Source organism: Martes martes, assembly GCF_963455335.1.
Source record: "Martes martes genome assembly, chromosome: 7".
In the NCBI taxonomy this organism is placed as follows: Eukaryota; Metazoa; Chordata; class Mammalia; order Carnivora; family Mustelidae; genus Martes; species Martes martes.
The window spans coordinates 138,317,541-138,336,807 of record NC_137894.1 but is presented as its reverse complement, the minus strand read 5'-3'; positions in this window follow the sequence as shown (position 1 = coordinate 138,336,807).

The window sequence follows — 19,267 nt, the reverse complement described above, 5'->3', positions numbered from 1 at the left end:
GCTGGGTACTTGAAGGACAAAGCCATGATGAGAAGTTTGGAATTTTCAGCCCTAACCCCATCCTCCAGAGAGATGAGTGGGGCTGCAAATAGCATTAATAATTGGTTATACCCACATGAGGAGACCTCAATAAAATCCCCATTGGAGGGGTATCTAGGTGCTTCCAAATGGGGAGCACATCTGTGCACCCGCACTGTTACCCACCCCACCTGCACAGGGACAGAAGCGTCTGCACTTGGGGCCCTCCCAGCCCTGCTCTCTGTGTCCCCTCAGCTGGCTGACAAGTGAGAAGTGCACAGGAGGACAAGGACTGGGTTTGTCCTTCCATCACATAGATTTTCCTAAGTGTTCACTGGGGAAGGGTGATCTTTTTCCCTTGGTTTACTTTATGCAACAAATATTTCTTGAATGCCTAATAACTCAAAAATTGAGCATCTTATAGTCAATTAAGATGATCGACTGGTAATTTTAAGAGATGCTTGAGCTTCAGTATCTGAGACATTCGATTCCATACATTGCAGGATGCGTTGCTCAGGACAATCAGTCAGGTCAGCTTTCTTCATGCTCTCGGTGTCCCATTAAACCTGGTTCTTCTGTATACTGGTTTAGCCTTAAAATCAAGGTATAACTATTAGCAATTCGATAAAAGCACATTTCTTCTTTTCTGGTACGGCATGACATTATCAAAAAAGGAGAGGGAGGACCTGTTAAAAGATATTGTTCCTAGGGCTAGTTCAACCACCAACCAGCCAAGTGCCTTTAAGGCATTGGATCTCTCTGAGGTTCTGGATGGTCACCTTCAAGACGGAATAGTACGAATTGTACGAAATAGTAATAATGTCTCTCTCACATAATTGTTTCGAGGACTAACCAAGATCCTGGAATCAAAATCCTTAACACAATGCCTGGCTCTCTATGAATAAGGCCAGCGCAAAGCCCAGATTTGTTGCATTGATTAAACTAACTACAAATGTGGGGTGTGGGGGGGAGCCATCCATACTGAAAATCGCTCCGTGTATTTACTTCTTTTCGTAGCTATTTCTATCTGTCTGTGTAGCAAGCTCATCTTGTTCCTGAAATAATTTAATGTGGTCTCTTTAATATTATTATCTTGTTTTATGATTCATTTTCTAGTCAACCTTATTCAGACACATTATTTTCTAGAAATAATAATTACAGTGATTTCAATATAAAATACAGTATACATGTATTGTTGGTTTCCTTCTAAGAGGCTGTCATCTACTTGTAGGTGTAATTGGTATCACTGACATCAACGTACAAGACTGGAAATGGTAAGTTGAACTCTCTGTGCATTCAGACTCATACTTCAAAGGATTGAGAACAGCAAGGAAGTCTCCATTTAAAAAAACAAATCATAGTAGTAGTTAATATACTACCTTTGCACCAAAACTTTTATCATGTCCTTGGATAGATGGAGTCTGCATTCAAGGTAGATTCCTCATATTAAATTCCCCTCATAGTAACTCTATAGAACAAGGATTACTCTGCCAACGGCTATAGGGCTTTGAAAAATGTTGAGTCAGAGCAGGAAAAGAAATCCTCCATATAATTCAATCTCATTTCACTATCAAAGTAAGACTTGCCTTTTCTAACATCTTTGAGAAAAAGGTTATCTAGACCTTCTTGACTGCTCAGAGTAACAGGGAGCTCACTACTTAACAAGGACCAACATTCCATTGTTAGGCATCCCAAGTAGAAACTGTTCCCTTGTGAATTGGAAGGTGGATGACTGTGCATGGGACAATCTGTGTGTTAATGATCTCAATCACTTACTTCACCAGGTAGTCTTTGGCAAGTAATGTTTTCCCACTGGAGCCACAGCTTCCTCAGCTGTGAGAGGGGAGAGGGAAATGATTGCTCTGAGAAGGTTCACGGGATGACATGAACTCACCTGTGTGAAGTGCCAGGACAGCTTAGCAGATGCCCAATAAACATCACCTGTTGTCTCCTGACTTTCCCTTCCTCTGACTTGAAATCTTGCTAGTTGACAGCCCTTAAAGATTGGGAGCTATCTGGGTGGCTCAGTGGGTTAAACCTCTGCCTTCGGCTCAGGTCATGATCCCAGAGTCCTGGGATCAAGCCCTGCATCAGGCTCTCTGCTCAGCGGGAAGCCTGCTTCCTCCTCTCTCTCTGCCCGCCTCTCTGCCTACTTGTAATCTCTATCAAATAAATAAATAAAATCTTAAAAAAAAAAGATTGGAAAAAAAAAAAAGATTGGGAGCTATCTCAAAAAAATTAATAATAATCGAAAACAAGACAAAATCTAGAGTTCTCCCTACTTCTCCTAACAAAGCCTGGCTGGAGTAGAGAAGCCACTGTCCCGTTTAGACAGGATGTGTGTCTGCATATCATTCCAGTTCACTCCTTTGTTTTTTTGTTTGTTTGTTTTTAATATTACCTGAGTGAGATAAGCATCGAGGTTGGTGACCTGTAACGTGTAAAACACACTTTATGTCCCTCCAGATCACTTCTCCAAAAGTCAACTTAGACCTTCTACTGACCCCAACAACCACTCCAGGAGACTGCTGTTACAAATGTGTAATTGGTGCTCACAGTCAGCATCCTAGGAATGATAAGAGTTATAGGGCTGTGCCCTCTTCAGCGGCTGTTGAGGACCCTGCCCTCGCCCCCCAGATCTGCCTGTGTGTGAAACCAGGTCGACACATTTCCTAGGCTCGTCCTCAGGGAAATTTTGCAAACCCTTGCTTTAGAAGCGGGCTGACTAAGTGTTATCAATTCATACTGAAATTTACACTCTCCTCCTCCCTCTGGTCCCATCAAACACGGTGGAACATTCTGTCGTTTGTTCTCAAACAAGAAGAGGGTGCCTGTGTCACTGGTGGTGTTGGGTTTCACATGTGGGCCAGGAAGGTCTCCGAGGGTCTGCTCTTCTCAGTGTGGGAGATGTCTCTCCCTCTGACACTTTAGAGCAGTGTCAGTGACCTCAGGCTTAGCTGCAGTCTCAGGGAAGCTCAGGTTGGAGGCCAGACACCATACTAACTGCCCCCCCCAATCAGCCCCCCCCACAAAATAATAATAATAATAACAACAACAACAACAATCATTTTTGTTAGCTGTTTGTCCTCAAGTGTTGTCACACCCAGCCTCCTGCAGTGAAGTGCTAAAGGGTGAAAACCCTCAAGGCAGAAGACAGCAGGTGACCTCTGGTGGGAGCTCTGGCACCAGGTGCTGGGGAGTGGGTCACATTCCAGGGCTCTCTTGGGGTTCTGGGAGATCACCTGGAGTCCCTCACACTGGGCCATACTTGTAATTCACCATCACTGTCCTCCATGCACCCAACAGTCATGGAGTGTCTACTTAGTCTCAGGCTCTTCTTTGGTGCTGGGAATACATTCATAAGTAAAACAGATCCAGGTCCCTGCCCTTGGGGAGCTCACATTCTAGAGAAGAGTAAGAGAAATAATTCCACAACATGGTAAGTTAAACAGCTCGGGTGTGGTCAAATAGGAGCGGTGGCAATGGCCCAGGGCATGCCAAGTGTGGTGTGGATGGGTGTGAAGCGGCTTAGCCAAGGAGGATTCACAGAAAGAGTCAGGTGGTTGTCAGAGGTTTAGGGCTTGGGGTACGATCAGACCCTGAGTTCCCAGTCTTGGCTCTCGTAATAATCTCTCAGGGTTTCCCTATCTGTGAATTAAAGAGAATGGTAGGAACCTACTCACAGAGTGCAGGGAAGATAGACTGGGAAGGATTGTGGCACACGCTATGTGCCCCTTAAATGTGTCGTCTCATTATTGCTGGCACATTCGTGTTGCAGTTACAGAGACTAAGCCACAGAGAAGTGGCACAACGTCCCCAAAGGGCAGACACGGCGGGACCCGAGCTGGAGGTGCAGACTGCAGAGACGTCCCAGCCAGTCATCAACAGTGATGACCAAATGTGCATGTGGTTGTGTGTTCCGGGTCGTGTGTGGAGGGCGTCCTCTGCCAGGCTCCCCTCTGCTCTGGGGCACTGAGGAGGGGACATCTCAGCTCACTCAGATACCTGGTAGAATCTCGAGGAATAATGTTTGATCAGTCTGTCTCTCGTGTGAGACATGCTAAGCCTTTCTCTCAGGCCCTGACCTTCTGAGGAGAGGGGACAGCTGCTTGCTGATTATCACCCACGTGACCTTATATATAATTAAAAACACATTAAGTCACCCACCCGGATTGTCCTCCTTGGACCACATGGCCCCAGTGCGCTGAATTCCCAGAAGGCCCCTTTCCAACCCTTTTATCCTGTTTGTCACTCCTTGACGCTTCTCCTTCTTCCTTAGCAGGACAGGCACTAGAGAAAAGGCAGTTGGCTGTTGCCAGGGAGGAGGGGGAAGAGGAGGGAAGGGGGAGGGGAATGGATTCTTTTAGGCTACTCCCTACAGCCTTAGTTAAGATTGTTGCCAGAGAGTGCATCAAAAGACAGGACAGTGCAGGAGAGAGCGGTGATTTCCTTCTCACTCCTTTGATTAGGATTGTTGCTGTCCCTTTCGGATCCCTCTGACATCATCATGGCTTGCATGCTAAAATCCTTGTGTACACCAAAAAAGATGATGACTAGTTTATTCATTTCTATACTTCATTCATTCATTCATCTGCCTTATGGAGGGTCTCCTATGCTCTGTGCTCTCCAATAGGCTTAGAAGAGACAGAAAAAAGAAAAGAGAGACAGAGAGAAAAAAAAAAGAACAGGGCAGGATAGCAGCAAGTACAGGGTGCTATCAAACCACAGAAAAGAGTTGAAGACTGCCCATGAGGGAAGGGTGGACAGAGAAAGACAGAAAGACAGAGGAGGCAAAGCATGCGCCGACCCTTGGTAGGTGAGAAAGAATTACCCTAATAGAGACAGTGAGGAAGACAGACAAGCATGTGTGGAAGTCGAAGGGCGAGCAGGACTGTGGCTTGTGGGCGAGGGCTGGGACAGACTGTGTGAAAGGGAGAGAGTGACGGGGACCCAGGGACAGGGCTGCGTAAGCTTAAGGAAGGGCTTTGGAAAAACAGAGCAGTTTGGGTTCTATTCTGAAGCCAACAGGGAGGCACTGAGGGGCCTTAAGGAGGAAAGGGAGAAGATGAGTTTTGTATTTTGCAAGGATGACTCTGAGTACATGTGGAATATAGAGCAGAGGGGATCAAGAACACAGGGAAAATAGTCAGATGATATACTTTTGCAAAACTCAAGAAGAAATATAATGGGGACCTGAACCAAAGTAATGGTGCTTTGGATGGAGAGGAAGGGTTTGACTCCAGGGAAATTTGCGGTGGTCTCCATAAAAAGTAACTGTTTGTATCAGTCAGTTTAGGTTATGCTAAGAGTAACAAATAATTCCCAACCACAGTGGTTCATGGCAACAAAGATGTATCTGTAGTTCATATTTATGTTCTTCCCAGAATTCCTAGGGCTTCTGCGGCTGTGCGGCATGCCCTCCTCATTCGGGTCACGTACTCTTAAAGAAGAGAGAGAAGAGAGACATACAGGGATTCCAAAAGCTTCCACTCAGAACCAGCATCAGAACCAACATCACCCCCATACGAGCTTTCTTGGCCAAAGCAAGCCACGCAACCACGGCCGGCACAAATCTGGTGGAAGGACATTATATTTTTCATAAGAACTGTTTTGTTAGAAGGGACAGAGAATGCTTTCACAACAATACAGTCTGCCACATGGGTCCTAAGTACTTACCTTCCTCCTTCACTCCTACACAATGTACCCAACTTTTTCTCTAAAGTCCCCCTGGCCGACTCAAAATCTGGGAGCTCCAAGTAGTCAATATATCAAGTCTGAAAATAGCTCTTCCTTCATAAAAATATGAGTTCGGTGTGACCCTGCCCCCATAAAGATGAAAGTATGTTAGAGGGAGAGGAGGAGCTGCACGGTAATCTCACTCCTGCTGAAGAAGAGAAGAGTGAGAAGCATGCATTACATTAGCCCTTACCAATTCTGGAATTACACTGGGCATAGACAATGAGGAGTCTCTACCCAGAGGTACGGAATGTTCTTAAAAGGGCCTGGGTTCTCTCCTTGGGAGGAGCCCTCAGGCCATCATTCTCCACAGCTCTTGGAGGGCAAGGCACACCTTCTGAGGTGGTGTCAGATGTGTGGAATAAAGAGTTTAATTTTTGTAATATTTTGACCCAGAATACTCTCAACTCTCAGTTTCAATTGTTTATGAGTTTAAGGGGTGTGTGTGTGTGTGTGTGTGTGTGCACGTGTGCATGTGTGCACTTAAAAGTATATTTAAATTGGATAATGGACATTAAGGAGGACACCTCAATACAACTGATAAATCGCTAAATTCTACCACTGAAACTAATAATACACTATATGTTAACTAACTTGAGTTTAAAAAAATAAATAAATAAACCCCAAGAATTATATTTGAAACAGCAAGTCCCTCTTATTTGCAAGGTTAGAGGTCACCCTCAAATGCTGATGCCTTTCTTTCCTATACTAAATTGACTTTTTAAAAATGATTCCAGCTCTTTCATTGGATGTTGACCTGACTTCTGAGATCTGACGAGACACTGGGAATGGGTGCTGCTAGAGACAGTGGGTGTTGGGAATATGAATCCAGTTTGAGAAGAGAATTCAAGACCACTTTTCCAAGACTCTGGGCCAGACCCGACCCGCTGTCAGCTTCCATGTTTCTCTGCTGTGCAGGTCTAGCTTGTGCCTAGTTGAAGTTTTAAAGTGTTGAGTTCCTCTTCTTTCATCAAAGAGAGAGACTACTTTTGTGATTTTATAATGGCAGCCATGATGGCAAGGGACAAACAGTTCACGTTCTCCACCTCACCTTACAGCCCCCTTGCACTTAGGGAGGACCATCAAGCTATGTCTGCACATGGACTTGAGCAGAACTGGCATTTGATGCTTCTGAAAGAAAGAAAAAAAAATGTGGAAGATTCTATGTTCAGTTTCCCAGAGTAATGTCTTGCCATACAATGGCAAATGAAAAAATGCCAGGTCCAGATAAAGCAGCTACAAGATGGGGTCTGTGTAAGCCCAGATCCCTGGATGAAATCCCATACTGAGCTTCACGGCCATACAGCTGGATCAAGACGTAAGCTGTCTTGATGTGAAGCCATCGAGATCGGGGAGTGTTTGTTACTGGGCAGCCCTACCCAGTCTTTTCTGACTGATGCTGAGAATCACATCTGCTCTGGCCCCGTGAAGCACAGCCTGATCACTTACCTTTCAAAACAGTACTTTAAAGTTCATCTGGTTTAAAATCTTCCCATTAAGAGAAAATGACACTCTGGGAAGGGAATTTATTGGTCAAAATGATACAGTGCTTGGGATAAAGACTGGCATACGATCCAGTCCTCAGGCTCCTGCCCCACACTGCCATTAAAATGAGAGCCTTTCTTTCTTTCTTTCTTTCTTTCTTTCTTTCTTTCTTTCTTTCTTTCTTTCTTTCTTTCTTTTTTTCTTAATCTAATAGAGCCAGTCACATGCTTGATATCACGTTCAATATTCAAAATTACGCAAATGGTTTCAACATCAGCTACTCTGTCCCAATTAAAATTAAACTATTTGTACTACATGCATATTTATACAATCATCCCCTCTGACTAGATCTAGTCACGCGCATAGACATGGAAGCTACAGCATGTATTGTCTGAACAGAAGAGACGCAGGAGAAGGACGGTTGTTATCGGGGGCTGGGGATAGTGTCTCCATTAGGCAGGCAGTTTAATTTAAGGTTTAAAAAATGGATTTCCAACAGCTGATACACAGTAGATTTAATAACCTGACATTTTCTCTCTCTCTCTTCCTAGATAGTCCGTTCAACTTTGACTGGACCTGTTGCAGGGTGATATGATTACCATAGTGTGCACCCTCTGGCATTATTTAAAAAAGCGAATCCCTAATCCCTGCTTAATTTTATGAACTGTCAAAACGATTCTAAATATCTCCTCTGTTTGCATTTTCACCTCGGGACAGGAGTCCAGAGGTACGGACTGGGTATACAACGGCGAACTTCAGGCAATTTTCATCTCTTAATGCCTGTAGTGTGAGAGGCTGAATTTGTAATAATCACCAGATTATCTCCAAAGATCGCTCTGTTGTACCTGCAAAATGGTTCTGCGGGAAAATGCAAAAGATATGGAAGAAAGTAATTGATGAGAGGCGGGAGATGATTGCTCTTCCTAATCCCTGATGGGGAAAAAAGAAAAAAAAAATACTCACACCAAGACAAATGTTGGTAATTTCTGTTAAATGCTGCTTGGGATTTGCTGTGGCAGAATCCTGCTTGAGAGTCAAAGATGGCCTTCTGCCCCTGCTGGCAGCTCGCAGCGCTGGGGTATAAGGGATAGGGGGTAATTCCCAAAATAGTTCCAGAAGAGGAGGCGGGACCCTGGCCCAACACAAGTTGAGAGAGCGCCCCCTGTAGAAAATGTCAAGTCAGACAATGCAGGAATGTTCCTGGTGCATCACCAGGTTCCTGGCAGGGGCCCCAAACATGCTTGTTTCCTTTTTTCTTTCCTCTCTGTCCTGGAGACAGGCAGCCTGGGGATCCAGGAGGAAGGCCAGGGTCAGACACCAGCGTGCTTCCAGATACAGTGTGACTTTGGGCAAATCACATGCTGTCCCCCTCCAGGATTCTCTCTCTGCACCTGACAATTGAGGGAAGAAGGTGCCAACTACCCTGCTGTCGACAATGGATACCATCAACACCATTGTGTAGCACGGAGGGAAACCCCGCCCCTTCTCTTCTTCAGGAATTGGATTCACAGTTTTCCATCCACCTTTTTCTCTCATTGGTCAGAGTGTAGCACAGCCCCGGCCTCTGTGCCTCTAATCTTAGGCAAAGGAGAAAAGATTGAGTGTAACAATAGGCAAAACACGGTTATGTGTCTGGGAAGATCCCATCTTCCCTCCAAAACACAAAACCTGTAGTTTTAAAGATGCTCAGATAATCCAAGCCAAAGACTGCTGTGGAGACACCCTTACCTCAAAGCTCTAAGAGCAGAACTTTCAGGAAAAGACTATCCTAGAAAACCAAGGGAGGTTGACTTGGAAATCCTTTTTCCCCTTCTAGCTCACTAGCCACAGGGACCAGAATGTAAGCAATTATTCCTTTTTAGGGTTAACAGAGGAGGAAAAGTCAGACTTCAGTTTATGCACTTGTAAATAATTACAATAAATTCCAGATTGAGTTGTTTTCCTGTGTTGTGTCACTTTTCCTCCGAGAAAAAGCCAGTCCGTTTTTAGTTTCTGATGAGCTAAATAGGCCAGACCCAACCTTCTGCCTTGTGACGTCTTGGAGGGGTCGGCCTCTCCGGCAAACAGGAGCGTCTGGGTTTGCAGAACAGAGGCTTCTGAAGGGTGTATTGGTGTGCGAGTCTTCCAGCATAAGGATGTTTTAAAGTTTGTCCTTGTTCTGTTTGCAATCTGTGGAATTTAAACGTGTTCGAATCTGTGAAATCTTTGGGTCTTTTTACCACATTCTCCTAAGTAGGGACTTGGAGGTAAAATCTTTGTGGTATAAGCTGAAATCGACCTGAAACAATCAGAAGTTGGGAGTTCTCTGAGAAAAATGTTACAGTGAATTTTCTTTCATCTGCTTTTTTTTTTTAAAGACTATGCTGCATTGATAAATTACTAAGCTAATTTTCTTCTTATGATGAACTTTACCAGAAGGAAGACATTTATATCACATCCGCATGAAAGTGGTGTCATCACTATCACTTTAAATGCTGAGTGATAACCAACCATAACTCCTTACAGTTGCTTTAAAACATTATAGTTTATAAAGGGCTTTTAATACGCTGTACATCATACCAACAGGGTGACTTAATATTGTTTTATTGACTAATAAAATGTTTTAAATAATGCTAATAATATTTAATATTTAACAATATTAATACTATTTAACATTTCACACATATTAAAGTAATGAATGAGGACAGCACTGCTATAAACAGTGTAGGTGCTTTATGTAATCTTGTTCCGTTATTCACGGCACTACCAAAAGGTTGGTCTTATTCATCATGGAATAGATTAAGAAAATGAAGCTCAGAGAGAGAAACCAGTTGCTTGACCCAGATCACACCTAGTAAACGACAGAGGCGGAAGCACAGATAAAGGTCCTCAGATGCCAAGCAAAATAATTTTTACAGAGCATAATATTAGCCAGGTTTAAAAAAAATACATGTCATTTGCAAACGACATAACCCTCTATGTTCTACCATTTGCAGAAACTCCATTGGTTTGGGAGAGTAAATTGCCACTTTCAGGTCCAAAGGCTTATTTGGTACCATCAAGACTCCTACACTTTATCAAATCTGGAAAGGAAAAATTAAAAACCAAATAATCTGGAAAGCAAGTTGAACATGAGTTCTCATTAGAGAGAGCAAAATCCTTTCTTTTCGGAGGAGGCATTTTGTACATCATCACATGGGAGATGCGCGTGCAAATTTTGTACTGCAGGGGCCCGGTGTGAACATATGGGCCCATTAATCATGAAATATTGATTGTGGATTGAAACTATGAAACAGGTTCCATGACACATGGGTTTGTTTTGTTGGTCTGAAGTGTTAAGTAAAATAACACAGAAGCCATGTTAACATTCATCTCCTACTCTCCTTTTGTTAGCGGGTTAGTGCTCACCCAATTCACATATCCTCAGGTTTATGAATTATTAATCAAAAGAGCTAAAAAGTCAATCCAATCTGGTTAGATACTGTAGTTCTTGTGGCTTCCAAACTTTTAAATAATGAATGGTTTCATCACTTCCCCAGCGGATGTCAAGCAAGAAGAATGTCTGGAATCAAAATCCCACTGGGTAACAGAAGCAACATAGTCAAAAAAAGTAGTAATTTTTAATAATAGCAACTCCAACCCTATTGTATCATCACTGCCACTCTCGAGAGAGATCATTTCAGAATGGGAAGGAGAGGAGTCTTGAATAAAGGGCTTTATGGGATCAAATATTGCCAGAAAAAGCAATATAACATAAGGGAGTTGGTGAAGAGACGAATACATCCGCACAAATACATTATATTGTTAAAAACAAAACAAAACAAAAAGCGTGTTTTTACTGTTCCTAATTCTTCAACAGGAAAAGGTACCTTTAATTATTCCTCATATTGGAGGAATTCTCTGATGAACGCCTCTTGATGAATGACGACTTGGGGAGAACAGCCTAGAATAAACGGGAGAAATAAATGGGGTTCTTAGATTGGCCGGATTATCACGAATGATGGGGCTCAGTGCCAACAAGGAGGTATTTAGTGGGTAATAACAGAAGGGGGAAAGAAAAGACCAACCCAGAAATAACTGCTTGTATTGGGTGAGGATCTGGTAGAGAAATGCAGAGTTTAGGTAAAAAAGTCAAAAGAGAATAATGCTGGCAAGTGTGATGCGTGACAAAGGACTGATGGGTGAAGGCGTGCAGGGGTGAAACCAAAGCGGATGGTTTAGGAACTCTGTGCTTCTTCAGAAAAGTCTGTTGAGCCCCTTTGCATCTCGGTAGGGCTGCTGCTGAAGGTGAGAACCAGGATGGCTGAGACGAGGGCAGCCACGGAGTGCTTAGTCTCCCCATTTGCTTCGCTTTGTCTGTCCTACTGCATGCTAAACACCTTCATTCACTCTGCAGGTGCGGATTAGCTCTGACGTTCCCATTTTTAAGAAAAGTTCCAAGTCCCTCCAGAAGTTCCTAACCAGGGTGAGGAATCACAGGCTGCGTTTAGGATGATTTGAATGCATTTGACTAAGTGATTGGGCTGTCCTTGGGGAGGATGTCTTTTAAGATGAGCAGACGGGAAATGGGTGTGCCTTTATTATTAACCAAGCCTTTGCCCCAAATCCCATTGAGTAGCTTTTTGGGAAAGTGTGTTCAAATATGCATGGATTAATAAGAAGCCCAAAACCTATTTTTTCCCCTCTTTCCTAAGTTAGGGCTGCTATATAAAATACAAGTTATCTAGTTGCATTTGAATTTCAGATGAGCAATATATTTTTAAGTGTATGTGGTCTCAAATAATGTATGAAACACACTTATACTAAGAAAAAAAAAATCCTGGGCTTTCTGAGATTCTAATTTAACTGGATGTCCTGTATTTTAATTTGCAACCCTACCCTAAACCTAAACTCAAATCTCAAGATATCCTTATCTTCTGAAGTTGTTTCACATGGACATAATCTAATGAAAATGCCACGTATAAATAACTGAGGTTTAAAATGTATGTTCCCGTTGCATCCCCTTACTCCTTTTCTGCCTGTCCCCTTATTTTCCTTCCTTCCAGTTTGACTGAGCAGATGTACCTGGATCTGTGTGGTGCTTGTGAGGGTATAAAACTGAATTAGACCCAGCCCTTTTCCTGGAAAAGCTCCCAGCCTCCTGGAAGAGAAAGGCATGCAGATATCACTGGTCAAGAAGGTGTATTTTGATAGAGTTTTTATCCATCCATCTATCCAACCATCTTCCTTCCTTCCTTCCATTAACCATCCATTCATCGGCCATCCAACCATCCATCCATCCATCCATCCAACCATCCATCCATCCTCCATCCATCCAACCATCCATCCATCCATCTACCTTCCAACCATCCATCCATCCATCCATCCATCCTCCATTTAAATCCAATTCATGGAAGAAGTTATTTGATTTTGCTTCAAGAAGGAATCTTTCCACCCCCTTACAACTTAATACAGATATCCCATTTCATGGTTGATAAAATCCAGTGTTAGAGAAGTTACTCAGCACTGTAGAGCTGATAAGCAGGAGGTTGGGGATATAAATCCTTACCCTCAAGATACACCTCATTTTGATGTATAACAAGAGACAAGGTTAAACATGCACATCACCACCTTTTCTCCTTCTGATGGTTTTTTTTTTTCTTTCTTTCTCACAGATCCTCTGCCCCCTCATGTGCCAACGTTCACACATTTCTCTCTATTGACATCTGTGGCATTGGGCTCTGTGACTCCTGTCACCTGTGCCGATCCGGGCTGCCTCCTTCCCCTCCCCCGCCTTCCTCGGCTGGGTCTCTGACCGCAGGGGCTGAGCGTCTGGCCTCTGAGCACCACTTTCTCAGCGGGGCACTTCCTCCTGCAAGCTGCTCTGGCAAGTTGTTTATCTCTCACAGGGATAGTCACAAAGATCGTATCTGTGGAACTCTATCTGTCTGGGCACAGATGTCTGCCTCCGTGGCAGGCGCTTCATCTCCCTGCTGGGCCTCACCTTCCAGAAGTCTTCTTCCTCCTCCCCCAGGGCCCCTCCTCCATTTTGCAGAAGATTAGCTGAAACCCAGCAGGGCCGAGCAAGAGGCCGCCTGGCTCCACCAGGAGCCCTGAAGCTGCTCCTGAAGCTGCCCTTCCTGGCCTCCCCACAGCTATTCAGATCCAGGTTCTGCCGGGCTGCTGTGAGGAGGGGGCGGGGGGGAGGCCGCGGGACCCCCAAGGTAGTCAGGAGAGTGACTCACTGAAGGAGTTAGGCTGGAGAGAGCTGATGCCACAACACAGAGTGGCCGCACTGGTGGCCTCCAGAAGGGGCCAGGCAGGGGCTTCAGCCTAGTGCTGTCCACTAGCACTTTCTGGGCGGGCGGAAAGTTTCCCTCTCTGTGCAGTCCACTGCAGGAACCACCAGCCACAAGTGGATACTGAGCGGTTGAAATGCGGCCAGTGCGACCGAGAAATGGAATTTTAAACTTTATTTTAATTAATTAAGGATGAAATAACCACACGTGGCTCATAGCTACCAAATTAGATAGCACAGATTCAGAACCTGCGGCCAGGCTTTCCCGTGGAGGGGGTACCCCTCTGGGCTGAGAAACGCTCCTTTCGGACCCTGCGGATGCCAGGGGGAGTCATTGGCTTGCTAGCTCTTAGTCCATTGGTTTCCCTATCTTCAAAGTGTGGTTGATAATCACAAAGTGTTGGGAGAACCCAGTGTAGTAACTGACAGTCACAATGATAATCAATGAAATAATTGATAACAGCAGTTATCAGCCTTAAAGTAAGAGTCACTGCTTTGTCAGGACTCTGTTGCTCTGGGCTCTTTGTACACGTTTCTCCCCTGGAAACCCCATGACGACTGTGTAAGACATTTGCACACTAGCAAACCCCCAAACAAACACAAGTCTCACAGGGACTGTGGACGTCCTAATGCTCATCACCATGCTTTGGCTGCTGTAGAGAAGTGGCACAGTGCCGTGGGCAGGGGAGCCCCTTCAGTGTCGAAATGCCCCGAGTCTCAGTCCCATAGACTCAGATGAGCAAGGACAGGTTACATAACCTCTTGGAGCTCCCGCTTCCCTATCAGTGAAACAGACTCATGATGCTCAGGGCATTAGGCTGTCAGAGGCGACGATGCGAGGTCCTGTGTTTGAAGTGCCAAACACAGTGCCCAAGGCGCTCACTGAACGTCAGTCCCTGTCCCTCCCCATGGAAAACAGCCATTGATTTTGATGACACATTGAGGATGAATGGTACCCTTTGAATGTCTGACTAAGGGCTACTGGGAACATTACAAAGGAAATTTCTGTGGGTCTGATTGCAGTTCTTATGGAAGGCAGTGAGAGCTTCGGCTGCTTCCAAACCCCTGTGAGATGCCTTGACATTTCTAGACGAAAGTCACTCATCTCCAGTGGGTTTATTTACTTACAACCAAGCAAAGTTTCCAGCTTTTAAGAAAAGAGCCATTTAAAATCATATTAAAAAGACCTCAAAAGCCTTCCTAGATATCAAACAACCCTTAAAATAATATTTTGATAATTTAATTGTAAGTAAGTCAGGAACATGTGGATTACATTTCCATTAAAACACACATGACTTTTAAAATCGGGGAACTGGGTTTTATTGAACATTTGAGCATTTGAGCAAAGCTCTGAGGCATGGGACAGGGATCAGAAGGAGTGGGCTGCACCCTGTTCTGCTTCATTGGCATCAACCGAAGGAAATCTGAGCTAGGAATTTTCAGCCTTCCCAAGGTCTTCTTTGAAGTAGCCTTCATGCCCTGTCCCTGGACCTCAACAGAAGAGGAAAGCAAAGTACCAGGGACCAATTGGATGACAAGGCAGACTAGGTGAACTTTCGGAGACAGTTGTGTTCCTTCAGTCCTGTAGAAAAGACAAGGAGCTCTGGCCATGCCCCCCCCCCACCCCCCATCAGCAGGTGGAGTGATTGAGTTCATCCTCAGGCTACTGCCGAGCCTGGATGTGCAGGGCCAGGGAAGCGGGTGGTCTGGAGATGACCAGTACCTCATTTCTCATGCACACACCACAGTCACATGCTACAGAGACACACGTGTGCACACATACCCACACCCCCCAGCGTGACCCGTGGGGGAAGTGACCTACTGCCTTGTTTCTCTTTGATCTTAGCCTTTTTTCTTCCATCCTCTAAAAAGCTAGAGTGGGGACTGGAAACCTTTCCCTCTCCCCCCACACCCTGCCCTCCCTTCTCCTCCTCTTCCTTCTCCCTCACTTCCTTACCCCTCTCTGTCTCCTTCCTTCTTCTGAGTTCCCTTCTTCTTCCTCCCCCGTCTCCCTCCTTTCTCTCTCTCCTCTGTGTCTTTCCCCTTCGACCTCTCCCCCCTCCCTCTTTTCTTCTCTCCTTCCCTCCCTTGCTTCCCATAGAATCCCTCTCCAGTGCACACTCAGACTTATAATGCATCCCATCCAAGTCAGTCTCAGTGTCCTTTCATACCCCAGGGAAGCCGAGGCTCCTGATTGTTCTCATCCCTACTGCTTGACATGCAGGCCCCAACCCACACTTGATGACTGTGTCAGACGATGGGGCACGCCTGCACACAACGGGAGGCCGCGGGTTTGAGAGGGAGCACAGCCGGTATGAGGCTCCCAGTGGTGTAGCTGAACAAAATTGGGCAATTTTGATGAGGAGACACTTGTGTGCAGACTGGACTGAGGAGGCCGAGCGGCTGAGTGGGGTTTCAGGGAAAGGAGTGAGTTGAGACAGACCTGCTAATTATAGGCATTTAGACAACACAGTGGTCCCACATGAGGCCTTGCACACTCTGTCCACATATCACTGGGTTGGTAAGGGAAGAGTAGAATGGAAAGACCTATGACCGGAGTTGACATCCCAGATCCTGCATTCCCCAGTTGGTGATTGTCAGTAGAAGCAACCTTCCCAGGATCTCGGGGTCTAGTCTTCATTTCTTAAAGGAGAATTTTGGAAGCCTTGTCTACCGGGTTCATTTGATGGGCAAATAGAACCGTGTCTGAAGGGAAACTCTCACTGCATATCACCAGCTGCCCTTACTGTGAAGTATGGTGTTGGACTTGACTGTCCTGTGGCTGTTTGGGTGTCACCCAGACCCCAGCAGGCTGACTAGAGGGATCTGGGTGGGTCCAGCCCTCAGCACCTGTAAGGGCCAGGAGGAAGACACAGGGAATTACAGGTGGGAGTCTTGATTGCAAGTCCCTACTCAAGACAGTCTTGGAACCCCCAGCTCCTTATTACATGGAGGGGAACTGACCCCAATGATAATGGGGACAATGACAAAATCACAGTAGTGCTTCCTATCATGGGGCTCTGTGCGAAGTATTTTCCTGCCTCATTTTATCCTCTGGAGAGTCCTGTGCCCTAGGCATCATCATACCCACTTCACAGATGAGGAAACTGAATCTCTGAGGGGTTTACTGACTCACAGAAAGACACATAAATAGGGTGCAGTAGAGCTTGGATACTAGAACTGGAGTCTTTACCATGATCAAAGAAGTGGCTTGTTGTAAGTCTCAGAAGAAAAGAAATCTATCCAAATGATTACCACCTCTAGAGATCTACTCAAAGACTTTTTAAATTAAGACTATGGTGACCAACAATTAGTATTAACACTAAAATGTTAATGTTAATTCTATTAGCAATTAGTGGTGTGCCACTATTTTCACTATTGATAATCCCAGTGACCGCGCACTGTGCCGTCTCTCATCAGTTTTAGTTCCAGCTTACTGGTTGACTTCTGCTGGGGTCTGGGGCTAGGTGTGTTGATGTAACATGGATCTATCTCGAGTCCTATGTTCATGCAAATTCAAATGCTGAATCTTAAAACATGTTATTTTTAGATGTATCCATATTTCACTTATCAAGTAGACAAGTTGATGTCTCTGCAGGTCTGGCCTCCCTTCTCAGGATGATTTGTCCTTCCTGAGTCACTCCCATTCTGCCTTTTCTGAAAAGCCATCCCAAGGGCAGCACCATTTCTTCCTTCCTGGATGCAAATGGTGTCTCGTCACTGGCTGGACTCAGACAGGCTGCTTCTGTCACTACGTTCCCCCCAAATGCCTCCAAGTTCCCAGTCAGGAAGGGAGTGCTGGGAGAGCAGACACAGCATGGTTTGGACCAATTCCTGGCTCTGCTGAGTTCTAGCTAAGTGATACAGCAGAAGCCAGTGGCCTTCCTGCCCCTGGGCTTTCTCCCCTTCCCCACGGACATCAACAGCTCACTGCCAAGCTCTAAGACATTGCCTGGATGGTGCCTACCTAGGTCCCAACTCTAACGGGAGAAGAGAGCTCCCTCTCCCGAATGCAGACTCTGTTCATGAACACACAAGGAAGATATTCAATCAAACATCCTCCCACGTGGATCAGACTGAAGATGGCGTGGACATGGATAGGCAGATGTGGTCCCAGCTCTCTGTTATGCAAGCACAAGGGCAGAAACAGGGAAAGGTTCAGACTGTTCTAGAACTTGGGTTTTCTCATCTCCAGAGAGAGTAATATTTGCCTCTCAGGATAATGTTGAGAATTAATTAATTAAATTTAATTAATTTAAATTAATTAAATTAATTAATTACTACTTCTTCCCAAGATCTAGCACCATGGCTTTAGAACAATGTTTATTCTTTCTTGTTCTTCCCAGAACGAGGGATGAGGAGGCAGGCAAGGAGAGAAGATGGGGAATGGAGCCTCATACTCATGGAGCACTTCCCAGTTCAGGGAGCCCTTTAATAAATACAATCTCAAGGGGGAAGCTATCATACCCACTTTGTTGGAGAGGTACAGCTGGGGTTCCGTGGAATCAGAGCCAGGGCCACAGACATTGAGAACATGCCCTGTCTAGGAGCAGGCTGTGCTTGGATAATCAAGCGTGGGGCCAGAGTGGGGACTGACCAGCGATCCTCTCCTTTTTACAGGTTGCTTTCTAAAGATGAAAAAACAAAATCCAATAACCTTTCCCTCAGAGACTTTAAGAATGAATGTCTTCCTCTTCCAAATTCTTTTTTCAATTCTTAACTGAAATTTCAAGCTGTGATCACTGCAGGGAAGGGTAGAATTTGTGAAGTAACTTTCCACCTCTGAGCAGTAGGTGTGGTAAAGGACAAAGATGGTAGCATCCCAGCCATATTCCACGCCCTCCCTCGGGCCTCCTCATCCCACTATGACAGAGACAGAGGCTGGGCCAGCAGAGGCCATGTGGCTGAATCTCCATCGCCTGGGAGATGCTGGTGGGCCTTTTGCAGAGCCCTGGAGAGAGTATAGACGCGTCTTTGTTTTTGCTATTCCTCTGACTTGACGGGCCCTCCAGATGTGACTAGGTTCCCTCTGGACCGTAGTTTTCTCATTGGAAAAATGAGGTGGCTGAACCGTATGCTTGTAAGGACCTCTCCTGCTTCTATTATCACTTTTTTACTTTTAATTTTTCAAGATTTATGCATTTATTTTAGAGTGTGAGAGCACACATGGGAGAGCACACATTGAGAGAGAATCTCCAGCAGACTCCACACTGAGCATGGAACCCAGCATGGTGCTCCATCCCAGGACCCTGAGATCACTACCTGAGCCACAACCAAGAGTTGGATGCCACCCAGGTGCCCCTATTACCTCTTTTTGATATTTGGGATATTTTTTTCTTCAAGTGATCTCAGAAGAGTTCAAAACCCAAAGACGGATTTTTCTTAAAAGATTTTATTTACTTATTTGAGAGACAGAGAGAAAGAGATAATGAGAGAGAGAGAGAGCATGAGAGGAGAGAGGTCAGTGGGAGAAACAGGCTCCCTGCTGAGCAGGGAGACTGATGTGGGATCCCAGGACTTCAGGATCATGACTTAAGCCAAAGGCAGTTGCTCAACCAACTGAACCACCCAGGTGCCCCCGAAGACTGACTTAAAATCACCCTGGTGGGATCTTTTTAAATTAATCCTCCACTCAGAGTTTTATTAATGGCCTGGATGAACATGAAGACAACTCCATCCAACGTGTGCACATCCCAGAGGGAGAATAAGATGGTAGATCTGGTGATACAGTCCTCAAAAAGATGCCAAGAAACTGGAATGAGAAGCTAAACG